This window comes from Canis lupus, chromosome X (assembly GCF_011100685.1).
Source record: "Canis lupus familiaris isolate Mischka breed German Shepherd chromosome X, alternate assembly UU_Cfam_GSD_1.0, whole genome shotgun sequence".
NCBI classification, from domain to species: domain Eukaryota; kingdom Metazoa; phylum Chordata; class Mammalia; order Carnivora; family Canidae; genus Canis; species Canis lupus.
The window spans coordinates 10,541,710-10,553,354 of NC_049260.1; the positions used below are offsets into that span (position 1 = coordinate 10,541,710).

General features: G+C 39.9%; 1 long non-coding RNA gene across 1 annotated transcript in view; it reads left to right on the top strand.

The window, feature by feature from the left end:
- Positions 1-10,875, top strand: part of LOC119868363 — a 32,644-nt gene extending 21,769 nt beyond the window's left edge. Inside the window, exon 2 of the long non-coding RNA XR_005386139.1 lies at positions 9,692-10,875. This is a non-coding gene — a long non-coding RNA (uncharacterized LOC119868363). The remainder of the gene's footprint in view (positions 1-9,691) is intronic.
- The last annotated feature ends 770 nt before the right edge of the window (positions 10,876-11,645 follow it).

Sequence of the window (11,645 nt, forward strand, 5' to 3'; positions counted from 1 at the left end):
TTCTGGCTCTGTATCAATGCTGCAGCATTTCAGTTTGTCATTTTTGCCTCGACGACTTTGACTTCTGTTTGAAAAACAAATCAATCTGAAAACTTGCTTACCTGTGGGTTAGACAAACTGCTCTAATTTATGTTCATAATAATTTCCTACTGGTGGTTACTGCCTCAGCAGCTAGGCATTTCATATTTATTAAACAGGTTTAAAATAAAATAAAAACGGCTCTATTTTGTTTCCAAGGTTGGTTAATTAGCTCATGCTGTTGTCAGGACTGAACTGTGAATTATAACTCTTTTCCTGAGGGGAGATATTAATTTTTCTGCAGACATGGAAACATTTGGCTGAGCAGTTTGATTTTAAAATCAGGGAGCACTGCTTGGTGGCCAGATAGTCAAAGTAATGCTTAGTGGCCTGGATGGTGGATCCACATTATTCGCGTGGGCTCAGAAAGCCCTCGATAACATCATTTTATGGCCCTTGAGAGAGGTGAGGACTTCACCCAGGGTTTTGTATCACTGACAGAAATAGTGGTTTTGTCTGGGAGCAGAGGTCTGGATTGATCTAGTTTGCTTTAATTTTAGCTCCATAAAGGTCTGGTTAGATGGACACTGGTTGTCTATTAGAGCTGTGTCACAGTCATGCTCAGATTTAATTTACAGAATCGACCACAAGAATTTAGGAAAGAGGGGCACCTGGGTGGCTCACTGGTTGAGCATCTGCCTTTGGCTCAGGTTGTGATCCCAAGGTTCTGGGATCGAATCTTGCTTCTCCCTCTGCCTGTGTCTCTGCCTTTCTCTCTGTGTCTCTCATGAATAAATACATAAAATCTTAAAAAAAAAAGAATTTAGGAATGAGAAGGAGAAGGAGAGACAGTCCAAGTTTAAAAATATTTCTGGATGGAAAAATGTGTAATTAAACCCCAAAAGGCAAGATAGAGTCAAATATACACAGGATATATGGCAGGCAAACACTTAATACCTCTAATTCTCAAAGAACTCTCACAGAGGGGTTGGAAAAATGACACAGTAGAAAAGAAACTTTGTATTCATATTCATAGAAACTAAAATGTAAGTGATTAATAAACGAATGAAAGGAGGCTTAGCCTTATCAGCATTCAAAGGAATGTGGATTTGAAGAATGATTCAATAACATTCAGTACTGGTGATAATCTGGGAAAACAGACATTTGTGTGTTGTTGTGGGAAAGCGAATGTAGAGCTTTTAGGGAAAGCTATCTTTTTATATTTGTAAAAATGAAAAAATGGATACACCTTTGGCCCAGCAATCCCAGCTATGGGGATCCATCCTACGGATTAAACACACCGTAACAGAAGGTGTAATTATAGGTACATCCAGGCAGCTTTTTCTGGTAGGGATAACACTGGAAACACCGTGAATGTTCCTCAGCAGAAAAATGGTTGAATTAATCATGCAAATTCTTGCTTTGAATGATTACTAGAAAAATGAATTATAGCTATATATATTGACTTAGATGCAGGGATACATTATGAAGTAGGGGGGAAACAATCTTCTGGGAAAAACAGACTATGACATAAGTCTGGTAAAAAAAAATAGACCTTGTCTCTCATCTGTATTTGTTTTTATACCAGCATAGTGAGAGATATAGCAGGATATGCCCTGAATTATTATTATTGGATATCCTGGGGGTTTGATTGGATTGGGGGATAGATGATATGTGGGAAGGTCTTAGCACTGTATGTATTTTAGTCAAGATTTTAAATGAATAGAGTATGGGGGTGCCTGGGTGCCTCAGTTGGTTGTGTCCAACTCTTGATTTCCACTCAGGTCATGATCTCAGGGTTGTGAGATCCAGCCCTGCGTTGAGTCCCACGACCAGCTCCACTAGGCATGGAGCCTGCTTAAGATTTTCTCTCTTGGGGCAGCCCGGGTGGCTCAGTGATTTAGTGCCACCTTCAGTCCAGGGCCTGATCCCGGAGTCCTGGGATCGAGTCCCACATCGGGCTCCCTGCATGGAGCCTGCTTCTCCCTCTGCCTGTGTCTCTGCCTCTCTCTCTCTCTCTCTCTGTGTCTCTCATGAGTAAATAAAATCTTTGAAAAAAAAAAGATTTTCTCTCTTCCTCTCCCCCTCCCTCTCTAAAATGAATGAATGAATGAACGAATGAATGGGATATGTCATTATTGTGTTTTTTTTCTTTCTTTTAAAGATTTTATTTATTTATTTGACAGAGAGAGAGTGAGTGAGCACAAGCCCAGGGAGTGGCAGGCAGAGAGAGAGAGGGAGAGGCAGGCTCCCTGCTCAGCTTTCATTCAACGTAGGGCTCGATCCCAGGACCCCAGGATCATGACCTGAACCAAAGGCAGACACTTAACCTGCTGAGCCACCCAAATGCCTCCATTATTGTTTCAATTACAAATGTACAAATGCTTATTTATTATAAAGCAATGCAAAATAGAATTACATTTAAAGAAAAAATGATTGTCAATTTTTTAATGTATCTGTGTCATATTTGTGTGTGTGTGTGTGTATACTTATGTGTCTCTCTCTCCCTTATGTATTGGCATAACAGATACATGTAGTTTAGAATCTTGCTTCAGGGATCCCTGGGTGGCGCAGCGGTTTAGCGCCTGCCTTTGGCCCAGGGCGCGATCCTGGAGATCCGGGATCGAATCCCACGTCGGGCTTCCGGTGCATGGAGCCTGCTTCTCCCTCTGCCTATGTCTCTGCCCCTCTCTCTCTCTCTCTCTCTCTCTCTGTGTGACTATCATAAATAAATAAATTAAAAAAAAAAAGAAAATAAATTAAAAAAAAAAAAAAGAATCTTGCTTCAGTCACTTTTTTTAAGGTAGGGGAGGGGCAGAGGGAGAGGTAGAGAGAGAGAATCCTAAGCAGGTTCCACACCCAGTGCAGAGCTGGATAGGGGGCTGGATCTCATAACCCTGAGATCATGACCTGAGCCAAAGAGAAGAGTTGGTCTCTTAACTGACTGAGCCACCCAGGCGTCCGAGAATCTTGTTTCAGTCACTTAACTGCATTTCCCATGGCATTTTAAGATCCCCTGTAATATATATATATATATATATATATATATATATATATATATATATGTATTTATATACATTTATAAATATATAAATATTTATAAATATATAAATATACATATATATTAGTATTATAGTTTTTAATGTCTGAATGGTATTTAATTTAAGTGAAATATCATTATTTTCTTAACTATTCCCCTAATGTTAGGCATATGTTATTTGTAGTTTTTTACTGTTATGGTTCTTGCTGCATGACTACCTTTATGCTTATTATTTTAATTCTGTTGATTCATTTAAAAATATGTTCTCTAGTACATGATTACTATTCAAACTATATAGGAATATTCATTGATCTCATTACACACTGCCTTAACTATGAAATTTTACATCAGACATTTGAATTGAGATTCACTGTAATCCCTTTCTGTCTGTGGGCAAGCCTTCTAAAGGCAGATTTGAAAGTAATTTGCAAAGTGTTGCTTTCCTCTTTATTTTACTGATAGCCCATCATAAGGGCACGCATTACCACTTGTTTATTATAGGTAGAAATTTTAAATACACCAAGATGCCTATAATAGCTGAAAGGATCTCTTAGAAGAATTTGACAGCAGTAGTGAAAATAATAACAGTAATTTGCATTTATCTGATGCTCAACTGTGTGACTCCATTTTCTTTTTTGAAATAATGCATTGCCACAGGATTTCTTATATGCTTCACGGCCAGCTCGGGACACATTGTTTAAGGAACTGTTTTCACTTGCCTGAGTGACCACAGTTTATTGGTGGAAATTGGAGAGAAGAACCAGGGCTCTCTGTTACCAATGTTCCCATACATCAATATTTACTGTTTTTCTGACATATCCCTTTATCATACAATCTCTTTTGGTATTTAGGAGGGGATTTTGCAAGCACCAGTAGGCTTTGAGACCCCCCCATTCCCACCCCTTCACCGCTCTTCTCTCTCTCTCTCTTTTGTTTTTCAAGATGAAGGACATTTTTTTTTTTTTAGATTTTATTTATTTATTCACGAGAGGCACACACACACAGAGAGGCAGAGACACAGGCAGAGGGAGAAGCAGGCTCCATGCCAGGAACCTGATGTGGGACTCGATCCCGGGACTCCAGGATTGCGCCCTGGGCCAAAGGCAGGCGCCAAACCGCTGAGCCACCCAGGGATCCCCCCCCCCCCCCACTCTTCTCTATTGACATCCATGCAATTAAGGATTCAGGTATCTCACTCTGATCTTTTTGTGTCTTATAAATGACTCAACTATACCCATGAGTCATGGATGTGCATCGCTGGACCATTTTCTATTACCTTTGGGGCTTCCCAAGTAGGTTTGGGCCTTGTCCTTCTTCCTCTCAAGACAGAATTCCTATTGTGGACATCTAATAATACTAGAGGTAGGGACACCTGGGTGGCTCAGTGGTTGAGCGTCTGCCTTCGGCTCAGGGCATGATCCCGGGGTTCCGGGATCGAGTCCCGCATCGGGCTCCCCAAGAGGGGCCTGCTTCTCCCTCTGCCTGTGTCTCTGCCTCTCTCTGTGTGTGTCTCTCTCATGAATAAATAAATAAAATCTTAAAAAATAATACTGGTGATATATTTGCCTCCTCTTTTTAAGTGCTCTCAGCCAACCCAGGCAAGACCTTTTGTATTTTTAAGCTTCATTGGTTGAACTAGGTGATCTAACCAATCATTTTCATTCAATTAGATCTTGTTTTTAGGATAAAGGGCTCACAGGGCTTCATGTTTCATTACTTCTCAAGCAACATCAAGATATCGTTCATCTATTACCTGCCACACTCCCTTCTCCTGTTCTGCATAACACACTTGTAGTGGTAAAGATGTCTGTTTTAAACTCAAGTGACAGATGGTACCATTTGAACTCAACAGAAGTAGAGAAGAAATGGAATGGATGCAAACAACTCGCACAGTTAGCAACTATTGAACTGATGGTCTGTATGCTCGGATGGTACAGATTGCTTCATACATGATGCACCTTAAATTGAAATGCTCTAAGATATTTGCCACTCGCTTTCTGCTAATTCCTTTTTCTGCACTCAGAGCAAGTTGCTGTTATTTAATCATGAACTATCCTCTGCTCTCATCCTCCTCATCAAACCACCACACTAGTAATTGGCAACGGGATTGGTATTATGGTAAGCAAGGTAAACAGATGTAGCTCCTATCTCTATGACTTACATTCTAAAAATAGCACTTCACAGGGCGACCACAGTTGAAGAAAAATAAAAACACATGGAACAACATCATAAAAAAATGTTACACCAGCTGTTTCTCTTACTCTGTTTTCTGTTTTCTCTCTGTGTGTGAGAAGTACAATGACATACAGCAAAATGTTCTAATCTCTAGTGTACAGTTCACTGAGTTTTAACAATATGTACACCTATGGAACCAACACCCCAATCAAGATAATCTTCCATCACCTCAGAAAGTTCTTTTGTACCCCTTTCCTGTTCACTTTCTTTTCCACCAGGCAACCTCTGTTCTGATTTCTATCTCAGTAGATTAGTGTTGCCTGTGTTAGAACTCCCTATACATGGAATCACAGGGTATATACTCTTTGGCCTCCGGTTTCTTTCACTCAACTTAATGATTTTGAGATTCATTCATGTATTCGTAGTTCATGCATTCATAGTTCTTTCTTGTTGCTGTTTTTTTTTTTTCATTCTTCTTGTTGTTGAGTTGTATTTCGTAGTATAGCTATACCATGATGTTTTTCATTCTCCTGCTGATGGGTGCTTGGTCTGTTTGAAGCTTTGGGATATTATGAATAAAGCTACAATGAACATTCTTTTTAAAAATAAGATTTATCTACTTATTTGTGGAGGGGGTCAGAGAGAGAGGCAGAGGGAGAAGGAGAGGGAAAGGAGAGGGAGAGGGAAAGAATCTTTCAAGCAGACTTCCTGCTGATCATGGACTTGGGGTTCTATCCCATGACTCCTGAGATCATGACCCAAGCAGAAACCAAGGATTGGATGCTCAACTGACTCAGCCACCCAGGCACCCCTGAACATTCTTGATAGAGTGTTTTCGAGGACATATGCTTTTACTTTACTTTATTTAGTTCCTGGAATTGGAACTGCTAGATCATGAGGTAGCTTTATGTTTGTCTTTATTAAGAAACTGCCATATGGATATATTGTTTTACATTTGCACTAGCAATGTATGAAAGTTCTCTTTGCTCTGAATCCTTGCCAACACAAGTTTGGTATTGTTAGTTTTTAATTTTTCAATTTAGATTTTTTATTTAAATTTAAAATTGTAGTCATTTTAATGAATATGTAGTAGTCTCTCATTGTGGTTCTCATTTGAACTTACGTGGTAACGAATAGTGCTGAGCATCTTTTCATGTTTTCATTGGCCATTCATATATCTTCTTTTATTGACATGTCCAAATGTTTTACTCAGTTTTTATTCAATTGTTTGTATTTTTTGTAATTAATTTGTAGGAGTTCTTTACACATTCTAGATACAAATTAGATAGATAGATGGATAGATAACTTCTCCACGTCTGTGGCTTGATTTTTCATTTTCTTAATGGTGTGTGTGTGTGTTTAACAGAAGTGTCTTTTGAAAAGTGAAAGTTTTAAATTTGTCTGAAGTTCCATTTATCAATTTTGTTTTATTTTAAGGATGGAGATTTTTGCATTCAGTTTAAGAAATCCCTGCCTATTTTTCTAGTAGGTTTATTGTTAAGCTTTTATATTCAGGCTAGCGACCATCTTCAGATATGGTGTGAGGTATGGGTCAAAGTTCATCTTTTTAAATATGAATATCCACTTGTTCCAGCATCAGCTGTTGAAATACTTTACTTCCCCAACTTGACTGTTATGGAATCTTTGTCAAAAATCCCTTGACCATAGGTGTGTCAATTTTTCTTCTCTCTATGGTATTTTGTTGATTTATTGGTGGATCACACACCAAAACCCTCTGTATTGATTGCTATAACTTTAGAGTAAGTCTTGAAGGCAGGGATATAATCCTCCTGTTTTGTTTTTCTTTTTTAGGAACTTCAGTCCTTTGTATTTCTATATAAAGTTTAGAATTAGTATTTAATTTCTTAAAAAAAGTGGCTGGACTCTTTTCCTGTTTTCTTTCTTTCTTTCTTTCTTTCTTTCTTTCTTTCTTTCTTTCTTTCTTTCTTTTCTTCTTTCTTTCTCTTTCTTCTTTCAAAAAAAGATTTTATTTATTTATTCATGAAAGACACAGAGAGAGGCAGAGACATAGGCAGAGGGAGAAGCAGGCTCCCCATGGGGAGTCTGATGTGGGACTCAATCCCAGGACCCTGGGATCATAACCTGAGCCAAAGGCAGATGCTCAACCACTAAGCCACCCAGGTGCCCCTTTCCTGTTTTCATATTAACCCTTGACAATTAATCTAATACTTTGGTCCATTACATTATGAAGTTTTCATAACATTAAGCAGTCTTGGTTTCTGAAAAACAAAATACTTTAGAAACTCAAGTCTTGTTCTATGAACATGTCTTTCAAGCACAAATTAGTGCTGCAAAATCAAGTTTTGCCTTTCCGCCTCATACGAGAATTCAGGAAGACTTCAAAGGCAGATGTGGGCTGATTGCTGTCATTTGAACATTAGGAAATGCCAACCCAGAGGAAGCCAGACATGCTTATCAACACGCTATGAAGTTAAACGCTGTCATTCTGTGAAATCGCTTGAAGGCCAAAGTGATTGTAAAAGACAAAAAGACATAGCTGAAAGTAAGAGAGTGTCTCATGTAAAGAAGACACTCTGAGGATCTAGAATGTGGCATGTTAAAACTTTATTTTTTAAAAAGATTTATTTACTGATTTTAGAGAGAGAAAAAGAGGGAGAGCACATATGCGAGTAGGGGGAAGGGCAAAGGAAGAGGGAGAGGGAAAGAATCTCAAACTGAGCAGGGAGTCAGATGCAGGGCTCGATCCCGTGACCCTGAGATCATGATCAAGAGTCACGGTCTTAACCAACTGAGCTACCCAGGTACCCCCATATTAAAACTTTAGATGATTATTTGATGGAAAATGCAAAATTAAAAAGAATTCCTGGACTTTGCAGGCCCTTAAGGTATCAATAGTGGTCCTAAGATGTCAGTTTGAGAACCTCAGACACAATGTTTTTGTGTTAGCCATATAGTTCTCTGCTTGCCACCCAGTAGGTGTGTATCGATTAATATTGCTAGAGGTTTTTTTCTTTTCTTTTCTTTTTAAAAAAGATTTTATTTATTTATTTGAGAGAGAGAACCAGCCAGGGGGAGGGACAGAGGGAGAGGAGGAAGCAGGATCCCCGCTGAGCAGGGAGCTCAATATGGGGCTCGATCCCAGGACCCTGAGATCATGATCTGAGCCGAAGGCAGATGGTTCACTGACTGAACCACCCAGATGCCCCTAGAGTTTTTTTTTTCTTTATCATTTTCTGAGTGACTGCTTATGCACAGTAATGGAAGGGGTTACAGAATATTCAGGGAGACACACTGGCCATTTAATAATTTGGGTCCAATAAAACACAGAGGGAATAATTTTATTCGAGTCCTCATGTACCTGCTGCATATTAGGAACTGTGCTAGGTGTTGGGTATAGGGCAATGAACAAAGCAGAGGTTCTCTTTCACGAAGTTTCCAATGTACTGTAGACTCGAATTAGGGAGGGCCTCTGTGAGGAGCGAGGCTGCTCCCCAGGGCAAAGGATGATCTTGCAAATGAAAGGCAGCCCTCCATCCTCAGAATCAGAGAACCCCACAGTCTTGATCACGGAAGGTGGGGTTAAGGCAGGAAGCTCTGGGGGAGCTCATTTCCAAACTAGACCTTGGACTGCTAGAGGTGGTTTTGTGGAAGATGGAGAAAAGAAAGAGGTGCATAGATCAATAAGGTTAGGAAAATGGAGCTGAAAGGCAAGGAGAGGTGATTGGCATCTAAGTTTCAGGGAACAGCAGGAAGACGGAGACAGCTTACAAGGCAAAGTTTTATGATTTAGTATCAGATTGTGCTTGGCGCGTAAAAGGTTCATTCAGATGGATGGAAGCATTTCCAAACCAATGAAAAAGTGTAATGATAGAACACCTTATTTTTTCTTAGCCTCACCTCTCTGAAAATTTCATTGTTAGCAGTGCTTTAAAAAAAAATCCACCCAAGTTCCACTCAAATATATTGATGCTATGGGTCCTGGGGGAACTATTTATGGCTGAGATACTCTCTTACAAGGTCATTTTTGAACATCAGTGTGGAAATAAATTCCTTTGGGTGGAGACCAAGATATGTCCCATGAGATGCCAACTTTTTCTGAATATATTATATAGTAGTGGTCACATTTTCAAGTGGTGGCAATATTTTCTATGCACATTATTTTCACTCGGGGCTATTATTTTGTGGGTCATATGTTTCATCTGTGAAAATGAAAATAATTATACATAGCAATTAAAATATGGTGACCTCTTGAAAATATCACCTTGAGTATTTATAATCCTTCTCGTACCATAAACATCATTTGTTATTAATTCAGCCATGAAACTAAATGTAATTGAAATAGCGAAATAGCCCATGGGTCTTGTAAAATTGGTTTTAAAAGCTGGTTATCTTAGGGACAAATGTAATGACCCAATGAACTCAATGTGTAGGATTTTCTTGAGGTGCCTACATCATTTGCATCGTTTTCTATTTTAGGTGTTCCTACTCATCTGTCTGGCTGCTACTGCATAAAGAGAGGATGTCAGAGCATCTGGAGTTCTGACAGACATCGGGGAGCATCTGACAGACACCAGGAGAATAAGTTTTTATTCAAGAGTATTTTGCTGCCCCCATGGGTCCGATCTGTTTTCCCTTCCGATGTAGTTAATATTCTTACAAACTGTAACCCTGTGCTGTGGAATACGAATTGCTGATATTTTTGAACTGCACTCAGGATGATCGAAAAGATATGAATACGAATCGAAATAGTGAATCAGTCACAATATAGATGAAGTTCCTTAGCAGTGAAAAACCGCAACGCAGAGAGATCAAATGTCAACAAGATGCGTGGTGGACTTGGAACCCTTCGGGATACCACAGAACTTTCTGGTTCCAGGCGTGGCCACAGCCAAAGCTAATAGGCTGATGGGGTGGTGCTAGTGGGGATAGGCGCCTTGGCTGAATGACACTCCTTGGTTCCTTTGGAACTATGGGGTGGCTTTAGGCAAACTACACAAAGCTTTGTCTTCAATCCAATTACTCTTAGTTGAAAAAAAGACAAAGACAGAAATAAAAATGTGACCTAGAAATGGGGTGTGGTTTCAATGGATGTCTAAAAAGCTACCTATTGGGGCAGCCCGGGTGACTCAGTGGTTTGGCGCCTGCCTTCCGCCCGGGGTGTGATTCTGGAGTCCTAGGATTGAGTCCCGCATCAGGCTCTAGCATGGAGCCTGCTTCTCCCTCCACCTGTGTCTCTGCCTCTCTCTCTGTCTCTCATGAATAAATAAATAAAATCTTTGAAAAAAATAAAAAGCTACCTATTTCTAAACGTTTTAGCTCCTATCAAATATATTAAATTAGTAGACCCTATTTCTCAAAATTTGACAGTTGTCACACCTATTTCCCTTCCCATCTGAGTGAAGTGTTAGATTCTGTTTTTCCGAAGGGGTGGGGAAGTTGCTAATGAGGCAGCATATCCCACACTTTGGCTAATTATAAAAGCCTTCCAATGGGGACGCCTGGGTGGCTCAGTGGTTGACCCCCTGCCTTTGGCTCCTGGTGTGATCCTGTGGTCGGGGATCAAGTTTTGCATCAGGCTCCTTGCGGGGAGGCTGCTTTTCTCTCTGCGTCTCTCTCTGTATCTCTCATGAATAAATAAATAAAGAAAATCTTAAAAAAAATTAAAAGCCTTCCAATGGAGTCATTATGGGGGCCATGGTTTTCTTGCTGGCCTTGAAGTGAGGGTATGAATGGAGCAATTATCATTGGATAGTTTTTGATCCCAGGACCCCGGGATCACAACCTGAGCCAAAGGCAGACACTCAACCGATTGAGCCACCCAGGTGCCCCGTTGGATGTTTTCTCGTTCTTAAAATGATGACTCTTCCTAAGACTTTTGGATGACCATATTTATCACTTATTCTGAAATGAAATGAATTTATTTGATAAGTGGCTCGGCCTGGCTTCTGAGAGCTTGGGTGCACTTTCGTAGGTGGAAACACAGCTTCCTTGAGATACCTGCCTGGCTCTCTTTACCTCCTTGCCTAAACTGTTTTTAGGTTTCTGTTATCCAAGTTCTTGGATAAAACCCCCATTTTAGGGTTTCAAACTGTAGAACTAGCTCTCACAGGCACACTTACTGTTCATGAAACCACTCGATAAAAATGCAAACGTCAATCCTTTTTTTTCTTTTAAATGTAATTTTAGAAGCTCTGGGTAACTTGGTGTAATTGAACCGTAGGGGGCATGAAAGAAGGAGACAGCAGTGAGTCTTCCTGCTGTGTGTTTTGGCCAAGGCAGCCTTTTCTTGGTAAAAGATTTTATTCAGGCCTCTGCAACGGGATGACATTTGTAGTGGAGTGTAGGAGACATTGACAGGGCAAAATGCTTTTAAATAATTTCATAGATTCTTGCAGATGACACAAAGTCTGGAAAACATTCCTCCTCTCAG